Raw genomic sequence first — 15263 nt, 5'->3', positions numbered from 1 at the left:
GCAGAGGGAAGTGATAAAACAGCTTTGGTGGGTGCCTGCCATCCAGCCAAGGTCAACCTATTACAACTCCCAGCAGCAGATGTCTTTTTTCCCCCCTTTCTGCTCTTTGCTAGTTTGCATTTGCCTACAGAGTTCCCTTCTCCACATACCCCCTGCTCTGGGGGAAGCTCACCTTCTGCACCACGAGCAGGGTCCCTAAGGAGAACACTGGTCAGACAAAACATTGGAAACAGCTGTTTTTGTGCTTGCATCAAAATTAAAACCACATGGATTTTCTACCATTCTGTTCAAAGCTGAATGTCCTGAAAGTATCCAAGTTTCTTCCCCAGGCACATGCTGCCAACTCCTCTGAATATTGGTGGACAAGCTGCCTCAAAGCATAAGAACAGTAACAAAATAGCAAAAGAATGAACTGTTTTTCTTTTTGCTTTATTTTGTAGTTCACAAAATGTAAAGACAGTTGTTCTCTGGTCAAAAATGGTCTTCAAGCAAGGCAGTCACCTGGCTCCAATGGAACCATTTCTTTCCCCCTCCTCCATAGTTGCCTTAAATCAGTGTTCAACAACAGAATGAGAGAAGCAGCAAAGTAAGCAAAAGGTGACAAGTAGCTGTTTTTAATATGAAAGGCTTTTGCTGAAGCACATTAAAATACTAATTCAAATGCAGGATAATCAGCATTTTTATAAGATTTCATTCTGGTATGGGCTACTTCTGTCAAAAAGCACTGCTGGCTATGTGGTCCTACTAACAGAGCAAATAACTCAGACGACTTTGCCACAGACCTAATGCCACAATGAAAATATACTGAAATTAAGTATATTTTTGCATATACTTTGAATGCAAAGGAATAGTTTCTGATACAATGACAATAATGCTAATAAGTTAACACCAAGACACAAACAGCAGACAGGTCAAATCCTTAAGTCACTCTGTAGGAAACCTAGATATGAGCCTGTTTTAGCTCAGAGTTACACTGAGACCTCATATGGTCCCTGCTAATGAAATGAGAGGAAGCAGTAGTATCTACTCCCAGCGTAACAGCAGGGAAACCAGATTGCAAGGTTCTTCTGCTAATGTGAGTTACTATAGTGTTGCGGGAGCTTTGCACTGTTGCAATAATTGCAGATTTAACAGGCCTTTTCATCCTTCTCACCTTCAAATCCTCTCTCCCTCAGAACAGCTTAGTGCTGCCATCTACTTTTTTTATCCTATCAAAGTTCTTAATAGACTAACGCACTCTCTATGACAACACTCCCTCAAGTCTTTACAGTTGGGTCTCCACATTTAAATGTAGTCCAGCTCATCGCCAGGCAAAGTTAAAACCAGAGAAAAGGAAATACAGAATGGTATCCAAAGTCCTTTTAACACTAATTTACACTTAAGCCCTCAAACATTAATAAAACCCCACAACTCTTAACCACAAGGTATCTTTTACAACCCTTGGAGGTATTAAGCTAGTAAATTCAGAGATGACAAGGTGGTAAAGACATAGATCTTTATCTAATCATCTGGACAGTTCTGGAAAGAAAATTTATCTAGCTAAGGATGTAATTCAAAGTTTCAGTCCTAGAGAATTAATAAAATTCTTTTATAGGTCATTTATTTGCACAGACACTAATACTGCTGGAAAAAAGAAAATATTTCCTGGCTGAAGGATCTATCATTTGAATAAAGAGGCTGAAAAAACACTGAGGCAGTTTACTAGGAGACTTCCTGCTGCTGATCAGGCAGGAGCTAGTCTTGATTAATTCTCCATCTCATTTTTCATTGCAATTATTTTAAGGTCTGAGCAATCATTTCTACACAGTTTCCCAACCACCATTTCTTGAGGTTCTTCACCTTATTTTACATAGAAGGAAGAGTGTTCAGACCACAGCACTGCTCCCACTCTTGTCTTCCCACAAATCCCTTGGAATGAGGGCATGCCAGAGCATCTTCTGCCTTCCCGCTGACAGCACACAAGACAGGCAGTGCATCCATCCTCATTGTGAGCATCTGCCCAGAGACTGTGCTCCAAAGAACTACTCTGTAGGCTTGTATCTTTGCCTCCTTTCATCCCAACCTCAACTCCTTATCAACCTCTGTGGATAAGGGCCAGATTCTCAAAGAAATCACAAAGTCTCTCTGTGCTCTTCATCTGAGGTGGAGGTCTCTGCGTGCTTCACCCTAGTAAGGCGCAGCTTTTTGACCTGAACAATCTGAAGAAGAAAAAAAGGTTCTGTATTTCATCATTATCCATCCTAATGACATCAGCTACTTTTGGTAAGCAACAGACACACTCTTGAGTAATTGCCATCTTCATCCAGACGGCCACAAACACAACATGAGGCCCTAACCACAGGTCCAAGAGCTACATTTACACTGGGATTCCAAATTTCTACTCAAATCATTCACAGCGTTCCCATGTACATGCAGACAGTGTCCTGCATAGGGAGGAAGGCTTTTACCCCTGCTCTACCTACATGTCTCAGCACAGATGTTCAGATCCCTGCCTGCATTTGGTCTCACGTGACTCCAGGTCTCTGCTGAGGCTGCAAACAAGTCATGGGGGCTCTGGTGGAGTGAATATATTTGTCCACAGGGAATTAATTGAAGGGAATTAATCACATTTTATGTGCTGTATAAGGCTGATGAAGGTCACACATCTGACCTGGGACAGCCCAACCTTCAGCACCGATGTCAAGTTTAGAAGGAAGAACCCTGAAAACTGGCAAGAACAAGTATTTTCAGAAGCATATTTTTTTTTCCTTCCTGCAGAGCTTTACTTCATAATGGAAGATGGATGAGGAAAAATTAAAAAGAAAAAAACAAACAAAACAAAAACCAAAAAAACCCCCATAGGTATTAAAAATTCATTTCCTAGCTGTCATTCTTGGATTTTGCATATCATGCCTTAGCATTAACTGCTGCCAAACACAAGACGTCAGGTCCATCTGGCAGATGTAAACTTCCCTGGCTGCCAAGTGCTTCCTTTAGATCCAGGGGCTTCACTATTAAGTATATTCACAAATTCCAGCCTCCTAAATGAGTAGGGCTTCTGAACAGCAGCCTTTGCTTCCGAGTGCCCTGAAAAAGGGGAGCAAGGGTACACTGCAATCATCCAGAGCATCTGCTCTGCTTGTGTGGTAGAGAGGGCAGTTTCCTGGTAACCGATGGCTATACCAGCTGTGGGAGAGCTTTAAGGAATTCCTTTTTCTCCAGATTATCCCTCAGTAAAATTAGAAAGTATTTAGGAAGCAGAGGGGAAACCCAACCATTCAAGCTGACATCATTACTTATTTACATATAAATACAGCCAGGAAATAAGCATATGTATTTATATATAAACAAAAAAGCTATCTGCACAATGTTTCATATAGTGCTTTCCCATCCAATATTTACTACTTTATTCATGACTTAAGAAAAAAAACTTTTTCCCAAGAAACTGGTGATAAAATGCCCTCTGGTGGGCGTGACTGTGGACCTCTACATCAACAACCACCTCCGAAATAGTTCAGAGCCTTCAATATATTCTTGGGATTACTATTTTTAATGGAGTGAGACAAAGCACACACTTGCTTTCCAGAAGAAACAGATACACCCCTGACTAGCAAGCCCATGTTTTACTGCTAAGTATCTCTAGATTAGAATCATCTCAAAGTTAAAAAAATCCTATTAAAATAATTTTAGGAAACATGACATGTTTTAATGTTCATTTCACCTTTCTAGGATACTTTTTCCTCTTCAAAAATATGTAATTAAAAGAAACAGAAAAGGAAAGTGGCATTAGGTTCTGCTTTGCCTCAGCATAACAGAATCTTTGTCGACTGAAATGGAGAAAGGAGGGGTGGAAAAGAGCAGCATTTTCAGAGCTTATGAATCATTTCTGTCCTGTTAAAGCACCAGGCACAACTAGGAAGGCAGTTCTAACTGTACAGGCAAAAAATAACAGCCCTTGTTCCAGAAGAGTTTATTGGCTAAACAGAAAAAGCAAAGATGGAAAAAAACCCCCTCAAATATAAACTGAAGTTAACAGGATGTGTTTTACCCTGCATATGCTCAATAATTGTGGGTGGTGCTTTCACTAATCTGAAAGGGGATATATCTAAAAAAAAAGAGAGCTGAAGGTCTAAGGCGCAGTGACAGAAGAGAATGCAACAACTTGGGGGCAGACTACACAAACAGCTACCCTGAGAATTTATATATATTTACACCAGGCTGCTTCCAGCCAAACTGGAAGGGAAGAGCCACCAGGCAGATGGGACTGCAAAAGCCTGACCCTAACACAGCCAAAAAAAGCTGCAGTTACACACAGAACTCAAGATGACCCCACATAGTTTCTAGGGACTTTTTCTTTTTTTTTTTTTTTTTTTGGTGCAACAGCAAAGCTTCAGAGTTGCAGCTAAATAAAAAGGCAGAGCAGAACACTCATGTCACATAAAGGAAAATAGAAGAACTGTACTGCTTTCCAGAGTTCCTCAGAACATCTTTGTGCTTCTATCTCATGCAGGATATGGCACTTTTTCTGTTCACCAGGATGGTTAGAAATTTGCTTCCAGCTTTCACAGTACAATTTGCAGTTAACTGCTGCTTTATGCCAAGAATATTTGCAACTTTGATCTATATGTGGAATGTGAAGCATTTCTGTCTTTTTATAGATGTTTCTGGGCAACAAAACTTTTCTTGTGAAGTTGTTCTTGGGTATAAACAATCATACAATTTAACATTCATGCCCTCCTTTGCTGCCCTCAGAAAGAAAAACAAAGCTGTCAAAAAACATTCATTTATTTGACATGTGCCCTTATCTAAGTCCTGCACCCCTGCTCTGTATAGAGCTCCTTCCCTCCCTAGTGGCAGCCAGGTCACATATCAATGGGTAAGCCTGCTCAGGGCTTGGCTCACAGTTTAAGATTTCTCTTTGCCCACCCAGAGATTCAGAGTTACATTTACAATTTCTTCTGAAAACAGAGGCCAAGGGTTTCACAGAGCAATGCTGTCACTTGGTGTTCTACTGTGTAAGCTCTATCACTGCTTCATGATCATCATTCTGGCAGGCATCTCTGGGCATTATGTTGACTGCAGCTAAAGTGAAACATATTTGTCTTATTAGAGAGAGCAAGCCAAGATTAAATGGTCTATTTGTGTGTGCAATAGTTACATACACAATGCCCACACTCCTAAATTTATGCCTAAAATTAAAAGTAACAGTTTATCTAGGTAAAAATTAGTACTGACATTTCTTGGACCTTATCCTGATGGTTAGTCCTGGAGAGGTGTTTTTTTTTCATCTTTCAGTTTTCTAATCAAGAAGATAGCTCAAGGTTGTACAGTTCTGACTGCTGTTAAATTCACAATTTTTATGTAAAAATAAGGTGCTTCTCCTCTGTTTTTAGGGTAAAACTATTCTCTTAATCAAACTCAGAAATGGCTATAGTCAAATTCAAGACATTATTATTCTACTTAAAACCATGAACTGATAGATTCTAATTTTACAAGATAATATTTATACAGGACAGACTCATAACCTGCTGTCAGATGTGACATCATTTGAGTAAGTACCTTGAGGAAATTTGAGCCTGTTCATGTTTTTCTAAAGTTGAATAACTGCCTGATAAACAGTATGGCTGGAAAATGGGAAGGAAATAGTTAACCAGGCCTTCCGCTCAGATTACATGCAGCAAAAGTCTGAGAAGTAGAGAGGTACCTAATGACCTGATTAACCATCACCTCAAGCAGTAGATGCCTGGGCTCAAGCTGCACCCAAATTTCCATCATAAATTAATGTTTAAGCTTCTCAATCTGATTCAACTGGATGTCAGTCTTTATCTTAAACCAGACCACATTAACTGTGACATCAGAGCACTGCAGCTGCATGAAGTTCTTTGAATAAAGGTGCCAGCATGGTACAGGGGGTTGGGTTTTTTGTTTTACTTGTATTATTTCTGAAATACAATATTTCAGTAGCTTAGCTGTTGCAACAATAAGATTTGTCTAAGAACAGTTTTTAGAAGGCTTGAAGAATTCTGCTGTGAACTGTTCAAGTGTGATATTGAAACAGTGAATTTAAGGAAAACTTGCTTCAATTTCTTTTTTAGCAAGAACATACCCTACACACACACAAATGGGCTTTCAGAATTTCTGAGACAGAGGAAAAATGAATAAACCACAATGAACAGTATTATGGTAGCAAGTGAACCACAATTCTCCTCTTCATTTTTGACTGCAGTTCTGTATCCAAGTACCGCTTTTAAAGTCAGTCCTGTATTTTAGGGACTTCAGGTAAGCCTTATTGTTTCCTTAGTTCCTATACCATTTCTATGTTCTGCTTTTTCCTCCTATAAATAACAACTCAAATATCAGCCACAACTTCCCACTGCCTTTTAGTTCACAGAGAGATAAGGTTCTGATGTTGCAGAACTCTAACTGCCCGGAAGTTTAATCATAAAATTACACACTTTTCTTCCAAAGGAAAAAAAAATGTACTAGGACATAGGCTTTACTTTTGGGGATTTGATAAACTTAAAAAGAAAAGGTAGAACATTTATCTAATATTTGCAGGATACCAAACATAACTTCATTTAACTGCATAGATTTGGGTCAAGGACAAATTTGGCCCATGTTATAAATACAGAACTGTGAGGGCAAAGAAGAAAAGAGTTATTGAAGCACCTGGACTGTACAAACCAGAGACCAGCAAATATTGTCCTCCCCCTCTCTTCCACTTGCTGTCATCTACTGAGATTTGCAGACTTTTTCTTCGACCTCAAGACCTTCACAGTTGAATTTCACAAGTGATTTGTTCCTCAGGGTAGAGAAGCACTGTGCAACATCAGATACATATTGGAACATGTCAGCTCCACAGGTGTTAACTAGATCACGATTTGGTCCACAGTTCAGTAGCTCTTGTGACAATTCACACATCAAGATCAACTGAGAGGTTCCCCAGGAGGTCCCACGCAGCTACAGCCCACGCTCTTATGTGCCACAGGCAGCTTTTAATCAAATCTCATTACATTTGTTTGCAGTCTTAAGGCTCAGACCTCAGAAAGCAAGGAGGTGGTTTTTACTTTCAGTCTTGTACAAAGATTGTAAGGAATAAAACGCTGGCATGGACAACCAAAGCCTCACAAATTCTGAATTTAAGAATGGGCAGAAGTGTAAATGAGATAAGAGTTAACACATCAGAGATAAAACCCAACTTTCGCTTACGTCTATGTAACATTGATTTCTATTAACTACATATGTGTAACCGGGGGCAACATTTGATCTGAAGCCTAATACCTTGATGTCCAGCTCCTGCACAACAGAAGCAAAAAGGTAACTACAAACATTTGATTGATGTTGCCTGCAAGCAGGGCATTGCAGAAGGCCCTACCAGCAATTCATATTGACAAAGTCAAGATGGGGCACGGGCAAACCTTGCCACCAGAAGTAATTGCACAAATATTTGGAGTGTTGCTAAAAGAAAAAAAAAAATTATGACACTGGGGAAAGGCAATACAAATCCACAGACCAGGAAATAAGCTTCTACATGCAAATACATGCAAGCTTCTCCCAAGTTAATTCTCCTCTTAATGGAATATTGATTGGTATGCTCAATGTTTGGAAATGTGAAACAATGTGGGGGAGAAAAGGAATGGAAGACACACTCAGAGCAGTGACTTTTGTTTAAATAATACATACTTTCCTCATATGATCAGCCAAAAATAGCATAATAAAGAGGGCAGTGCAGTATATTTAACATTTTGCCTTGTCTTTTATTAGCAAGTCTGTCAGAGATGGCCTGGAACTGTTAGCCATGCACTTTTTGCACCCTTCCACAAGAAGAAAGTACATAATTTCTCATAATCTCTCACCATACGACATCACTAGTACATCTGGTACTTCTCTACTCCAAACAGGATGGACTGCAAAGTGTCTGTGGTAGTATGGAGGCTTTTCAGATGTCATCTATGTCCTGGGATAAAAAGTGACAATCTATCAAGCTGTTTGTGAAGCCGAGGGGAAACCCACTGTTTGGGGGGAAAGCAGAGCAGTCCAGAGCCACAAAGAACAGCTGGCTAAGCTTTACTGCATTTACTCCTATTCCAAACTGAGAAGGGAGAATGAGGAAGAAACAAGTTACATCTTTGAAGCAGCTATTTAAATGAACATCTCATTTTAAAGAAAACCCTTAAAATATAACCAATGCCATAAAATCAAGCAGCCACTTACTCCAATCTTCCAGAAATTTCTACCTACTCCAATGACTACTGCCACCTGTACAATTTCAGAAGAGTTTCTTCTGTCCTTTTCCTTCTGTCATTCATCTCCTTCTGAGACATCCCTTATAGCCTCCAACTCGTTTTACTAAAACAAGCCATTCAAGAACAGGGCAAAAGGAAAAAAAATCCCAAACCAGAAGAACCAATTTCCAGTGCCACCAAGAGTTCCCAGCCCTGATAATCCAAGCAACAACCTCATGCTAAACAGTTCTGCTGATCCGTCCCATATTAAGGATATACTTAAGAAGAGAGACACCATCAAGAAGCCATTTCATCATGTATAGGTCGATACAGTTGAATTAGTTTATACAATTTATGTACACGTATATTTTTGTGCTTTGCTGCTCATACTGAAAGCACAGAAAACCCCATATAGAATTAGCAGCTTCTGTTCCCTGCTGCCTTTCCAAACTTTACAAAGGCTTAAGGAAGAAGCTCAAAAAGGCATTGCTTAACTTTATTCTGCAGCATTTCATAGAGTTTCAAAAGCATTTTCCAGACATTTATATACCCGACAACATTTTGTAATATGAAGTGTTCCAATTTGGCATTGTTCCACCCTTGGCAGGCAAGAGACAATAAAAATCAAGAGTAAGTGAAAAATGAAGTTTTTGAAGTGTACAATATGTTCGGAATCATCTAATGAATTCAGGTGCTCAACAAGCTACAAATCAACCAAACTTTGCAACACATATAGATTTCAAAGCACAGGTAAACACAGCTGCATCCTCTTTAAAGTTATTCCATGTCGTGTGATTATTGCGATGAACTTCCTGAACTCCTTCACCTTTCCTTTTGATCTGGGGTTTACCTGTGGCTGGAAAAACTAACGGCAGTTAAATTCTTCTCCCTCTAATTAAGGGAAACAGCATGGTTAAGCCTCAGCCTGAGAAAAGAAACTTTTCTTTGAGTAGCTACGGCATGCTGCGATCTGCAAATCCACCAGCATTGCTTTTGCGGACCAAAAACAAAATCCTACAACAAGGTCTGACAGAGCATATCTTAGAGCAGAATTATCCGATTTAAATATTAATTACTCATCAGCATGGACTTTAAGAAGTGTCTGAAGCAAAAGCCTCTAAATCACACACTCTAAATCCAGGATTTCTAATGTCTGCATTGTCATGCAGATCATGGTTGTGGGGTGGGATTTTGGGAGGGGAGGGCTTTTTTTTAAAAAAAAAAAAAAAAGTGAAGACTGATAATGAGCCTCTTTCCAAGGTTCAAAAATACCAAGAGATGTATCAATAGAGTCCAGCTCAACAAATTAGGCACATCTTGAGTTTGTGTGCTGCTACAGGACACTGTTATTGGCTCAGATACCTCTGTATCAACTTGAGGGATTCTTCACAGTATCTCTCAACTACATGGACAGTCCAAACACCATGACACACCTAACAGTTTTTAGTTAACAACAATGTTGCAGAGGAATTTTATCAGTGGCAGATTTTCTTGCAAACTGCTACACTGAAGGAGTTCCAATGCACGCCTTGAGATATAATCTGGTTCTCAGTCAAATTGCATACTACCTGTATTTATGTAGTCCTAAAACTGGAGGCTAACCCAAGAAAAAACAAACCTGAACAGAAACCCAGGCATTTAACATCATACATCACATAGCATATCATAATGGACAGCAGGGAATTAAGCAAAAACACAAATCACAGAACGCTACAAAAGCAACATTGAATTTATTTTAAAATAAGTCTTTGTCTATAGCTTCAGCAGATCGTTTCACAGAATCAGTATTATTACTGGAAGCCAGTACTATAAATTACCTGAAATTTAGGACCATCAAAAACTAAGTGTTTTTCTGATGTTAATGCCAATCATGGCCAAAATCCACAAGGAGAATATTTGAAAACCTAAATCTAAGCATCACAGATTAAAAAAATAAAAACAGAAAAGCAGGACATAAAAATTAAGCAAAATGGTCCCATGTTTCACATATTCTAATCCACAATATAAAATTATTTATGGAAGAGAGTGACTAGGAATTCAGTTACTGTCATTTATCAGATGGTCAAGACAGCACAGAGGTAACTGGCTGCATAAAAACAGCACTAGGAAGGTTTCTTGGGGCACTGCTTGTACCAGGTCTGGTTTCACCGTAACAGGTAAACGATGCATATTCACACCCTGTGAAGCACCTTGACTTGTAAAAACCTGACAGAAAGGCGTTCCTGTAAGAGATTTCTCATCTATTTCCCTTTAATGTTTCTCTTTATAACTGAGGAGGAGTTCTTTGTACTTCTGGTAACAAAGGAAACGTAGAAGTGACAGAAGCATGTCAAAGCTGTTTATGTGTCATACAGCCTCACACTCCAAGTTGCTGTTGGCAGTTTACTTCTTGAGAAGACAGTCTTCAGCCTTCACATAGGAGCTCCACCTTCCTACAAGTAACTTTATGGAAGAGTTAACTGCATGAAGGGATGCTGAAATCCTTCCCCATACTGTGTAAGCCAAAACAAAACTAGAAAGGAAATCTAAAAAAAAAAAAAAAAAATGTGACAAAGGGTTAATACAATAATTCAGGTACCCGCAGGTATATTCAAGGCAACAGTATCTAATTCATATGTTTATGGGCTTTAGGATATAGGTTTTACAGAGTTTCTCCTGTGAAGAGGTAAGTACATTAAGAAAGTGTTTAGATACAGAAATCAGGGAATCTAATGATACTGTGTCATATTTGAGGTTATTGAATCAGCATACTGCAAGAACAAATACTGCAAAATGGAAGACCTGTGGAGGAAAAAAAAAAACCTGAAGGACCAAATAAATCACAAACCCACGCTGAGATTTTAGCTAGCTAAGTGTCTCACAGCACAAAGAATTAGTGATCTGAAAAAGATGTGGACCTCAGTGTTGCACTACGAAGTTGAGGCTCTGCAAAAAGAGCAGCTTTGGGATCAGGCCTTCAGGTGTCTGGGCTCCCCGGGTTCGTAACCTTTGGCAGCAAATCCAAGTGCATCAATGGAGTTAGTGGACAATCGCTGCAAGAACTTCAGTAATGCTATGCTCAACCTAAAGAAGGGATGCTAAAAAAATTAACAAAAATATTAAAGACACCAAAACTTCAAAGTGCAGCAATAAATTCCTAACCATTTTTAAGATTAAAAAATAAATTGCACAAAAGGGCTATGATGTAAGGTATAAGGGTTAAACAAGATGGGGCAGCCTGGAATTTCTCTCTCTATTTGTAGATCCAGGGGTACCTTTTCCTCCTAATGCTGTGTGTGAGTTTCCACCACAGCACACAAAGGCTCTACACAGAGAAGCTAAGGAAATATAAGAATTTTTTTTGGCCCCTTAATCTTTTTCATTTCCTTTTGCTGTGCTTCAGAAGAACTGGGTCCATCAGGTTTCGGAACTAAATTAAAAGGTCAGGAAAACAAGTAGGCATGGACAAGACTGAATTGCAGATGAGCAAGGAGGAGCAGAGAAGCAGCATTGGGATAAGTGCCAACAACTGCAAATAGTTACGGTACCGATTCTGGTGGCTGCTCAGGCAGTGCTGAAGCCGAGCAACTCCCTGTGACACCAGAGATCACAACCTGGGAGAGAGGGACGCGTGGGAGAGAAGCAGCATCACTGGAGAGATGATCACAGCAAATGTGGGCATAATGAATTCTCCTCACAAACACGCACTGAAAGTGATAGCACCAGATACAGTGCTCAGCAAAGCCCCCCTCCCCCCCCCAAAAAAAAAAAAAAAAATCACATTTAATTCCTAGATCCATGCCTTCCTCTCCCTTCATTGAGAAGGTTTCCAGCCAACATGCACACTATATACTTTTTATTATTGTTTGAAGAAGAGCAGCAACCCCGGCAGCATGCTAATCTAGAAGCCAAGACAAAACAGAGGTGGGTACTTTCTTCCCTCAAGATTTCTGCTTCAGAAAAAACAAATGCACAAGGGTTTGTTCCTGCACACCAACACTTTTTGTTTTGTTTCAGCAAGACTTTGACAAAATCTAATTCACTGTGTCATGTATGTAATATATTGGGTACCTGAAGTATGACCATCACTCATTAGAAATGTAATTAAAAAGTGACAAAACTAGATCCCCCCCTCCCTGGCATGCAGATGAAAACCAGTAACCCTGCCTCTATTTGTAACCATGACAACTATAGAATATTTTATTTCGGTAATATAATTCACACTGAACATTTGCTCATAGGTTTTGTTGTTAAGAGAAAGGTTGACACACTGTGCACACATTTTACAAGCTACCAAAGACAACAAATACACGAAAGTCAGGCAGTTTGAGACCAAGAGCCCAGTTTGTATTTCAGAGTTCATTTAAGACCCTCTACAGTAAGTGAAATGAACATGAACAAAAATTCATCCAAATTAGGTGTTACAGGTCATTACTTGCAAGCCAACTGCTTGGTATGACGGGATGTTTTTCTGCTTTTAAATAAATCACAATGATACCCTCATATTTTCAAAGAGGTAGTAACTCAAACACCAAACTTTAATTTTCAATTAAAATACCGTAGGAATTATTAGGAAATATCAATGTGAATGTTATGGAAAAAAACATCTGTACAAAACAAGGCAACGAAAAACACAGTTTACATATGCTGGTTAAGTCTTAGTCTGGATGGGTCACTAAATTATTTGCATAGCTCCCATATTTCATCTTAAATTGAAGACAACTTCCATAAATACACACGAGAACAGGTTATAAGAACAAAAAAAAACCCCAACCCTGCACATTATTCAAAGAAGATTAAACAACCTCCTGAGCATAACTAAAGTTTGACGCAGATAAATGTCAGAGTAAAATATTGCTGTACTTTATTTTTCTCCACATGGAGAAAAAAAAGAAAGCCATTCGCAGTTTAAGCCAGAATACAACAATATTAGAAAGACTCACTGTTGCTTTGGTTTGGAGGCAAACAATAATAAAAAAAATATTAAGCTTGCTGGAATATTATCCCCTTTCTCCCACAGATCATATCTTTCAAGGAGGATTTAAAGTTTCAGCAGATTGCTAATTATAAGAAACAATAATACTGTTATCTGCAGTCACCTTAAAGCTACAGTAGTTTGGGTTTTAAGTACCTCAAAAGAAGAGCCCGATAAATGTGTTTAAATCAGTGCAAGAGACTCACACGTGCCTACACATACACACTTGCTCAGCTGTTTTAAAGACTATCAGGAAACAGGAAGTTTCTTCATTTATCGGAAATATGCTCTATATAACCTTTCATTTAAACAAGTAATAAGCCCGCAGCAAACATGTATGGCTTTTTCCTTCATTGATGGAAAAGTGATTAAATCCCCCTTAATCTAGTTACCAGAACACTCTATTTTTTCTCTGCAGTTTTCTTATACAATAACAAAAGATAAGTAACCAACTACAAGGCCAGGGCTCCGTTATTTTTGGTGGTGGTGAGGAGATAAATCTGTCTCCAGCGTTCTAGGAATATTTTCAGTTTAATAAATGAGACCAGAGGAGAAAAAAAAATAATCTCAGAGACGATGAGCATACACTGTTTATGAAGTGTATGACAAACACTACCTTCCATCCCCAGAACTCCCTTCCTTCAGACCCTTCTCCACCCTCCAGGGAGGCACAGGGACCCAAACCCAAAATCCCGGGGACCACAGACCTGCATCCTCACACGCTCGACAAGGACAGCTCGCCACATCCACTCAATGTCAAAAAACAAAGTAGCTTTTCCTTCCCAGCCTAAGCGAGACCTTCCGAAAACCGGTACCCAAGGGATGCGCCTCTGCGCTCCGAACGGCACCAAGGCAGCACTTGGGCTCAGAGATAAGTTAAAGGAAAACAACCCTCAAAAAAAAAAAAAAAAAAAAGCAAGCATCAATGGAAAAGCACAGCAGCAGCCAAACAAACCTCACACCGGTGAGGGCATGTCACCAGCGTGGGAAACGTACGAAGTGCTTTAAAATATATATGTACACATATATATGTGTACACATATATTTTAACAATATTGCGCCGAGAAGTTCCTCGTATACATCACGCGTGGGGATATGGAGAAATAAGAAAGAGGGAACGGGAATGCATTCCAGGCACAGGGAGAGGACGGGGCTGGCCGAGGCGTTTGGGAAGCAGGCAGGGAGGGAAGCAGTCTGCCTGCGGGGTGCGCGCCGATCCATTCCCAGCCAGTTTCGGGGCGGCTCCGGGCGCGGGCCCGGGGGTGGGATGGAGGATCCACTGGGACAGCCGCTCCCAGCACGGCGGGGGGGTCCGCGGGGACATCGCTGCCCCCGGGGCTGGGGGAGGGGGGTTCGCGCCGCCGCCGCCGCTCCCCGAGCGAGCGCCCGAAGTTATGGGTGCGCGGCGGGGGCGAGGACCCCCACACCGAGACGGAAAAAAAACCGGGAAAAAACCCAAACCCATCCCAGCAACATTCCGAGGCCCCGCTGCCCCCAGCATGGCACCCCCGGGCAGCGGGAGGCACGCAGGAAGTTTTTAATGCGGGCAGCGAGCGCAGGCGCAGGGCAGCCCCAGCCCGGCGATGCCCCGGCGCGGCGGCTCCGCGGGCGGGCGAAGGGGGCTCCGCGGGAGCGGGGGCAGCGCTGACCGCGCCGCTTACCTCCCTCCGCGGGGGCGCAGGCGGCCGCGTCCTCAGGCGGCAGGAGGATGCGCGGCGGCGGCGGGAGGAGGAGGAGGAGGAGGCGGCGGCGGCGGCTTGTGCATCGCAGCCCCCGCCGCTAACGCAGAGCCCCGCGCGGCTGCGGGCGCCGGGAGCCGCGCTGGAGGCCGGGCAGGGAGGCGCGGCGCGGCGGCGGAGGCTGCTGCGGAGCCGCGACCATGCTCCCCGTCTGGCCGCCTTCCCCTCACCTACTGCCCGCTTTAGCCGGGGAGGGAGGCGGCCTGGGCGCCGGGGCGAGGGGCGGGCCGGGCCAATCGCAGCGGCGGCGGGAGGAGGCGGTGGAGCCCGGCCCGGCCCGCCCCGTCCGCCGCGCCGCCCCCGCGGGAGGGAGGGATGGAAGGGAGGGAAGGGAAGGCAGGCGGGCGGCTCGGGGCCCGCCGCCGC

General features: G+C 41.8%; 1 protein-coding gene across 4 annotated transcripts in view; it reads right to left on the bottom strand.

The window, feature by feature from the left end:
• Positions 1-15150, bottom strand: part of KLHL29 (kelch like family member 29) — a 394046-nt gene extending 378896 nt beyond the window's left edge. For all 4 annotated transcript variants that reach the window (XM_027641022.1, XM_027641020.1, XM_027641024.1 and 1 more), the window contains exon 1: positions 14820-15150. The gene's annotated coding sequence lies outside the window, so the exon portion shown is untranslated. The remainder of the gene's footprint in view (positions 1-14819) is intronic.
• Between the last annotated feature and the right edge of the window lie 113 nt (positions 15151-15263).

This window comes from Corapipo altera, unplaced genomic scaffold, assembly GCF_003945725.1.
Source record: "Corapipo altera isolate COAL_440 unplaced genomic scaffold, ASM394572v1 46, whole genome shotgun sequence".
Classification (NCBI taxonomy): domain Eukaryota; kingdom Metazoa; phylum Chordata; class Aves; order Passeriformes; family Pipridae; genus Corapipo; species Corapipo altera.
This window is presented reverse-complemented; position numbering and strand designations above follow the sequence as displayed.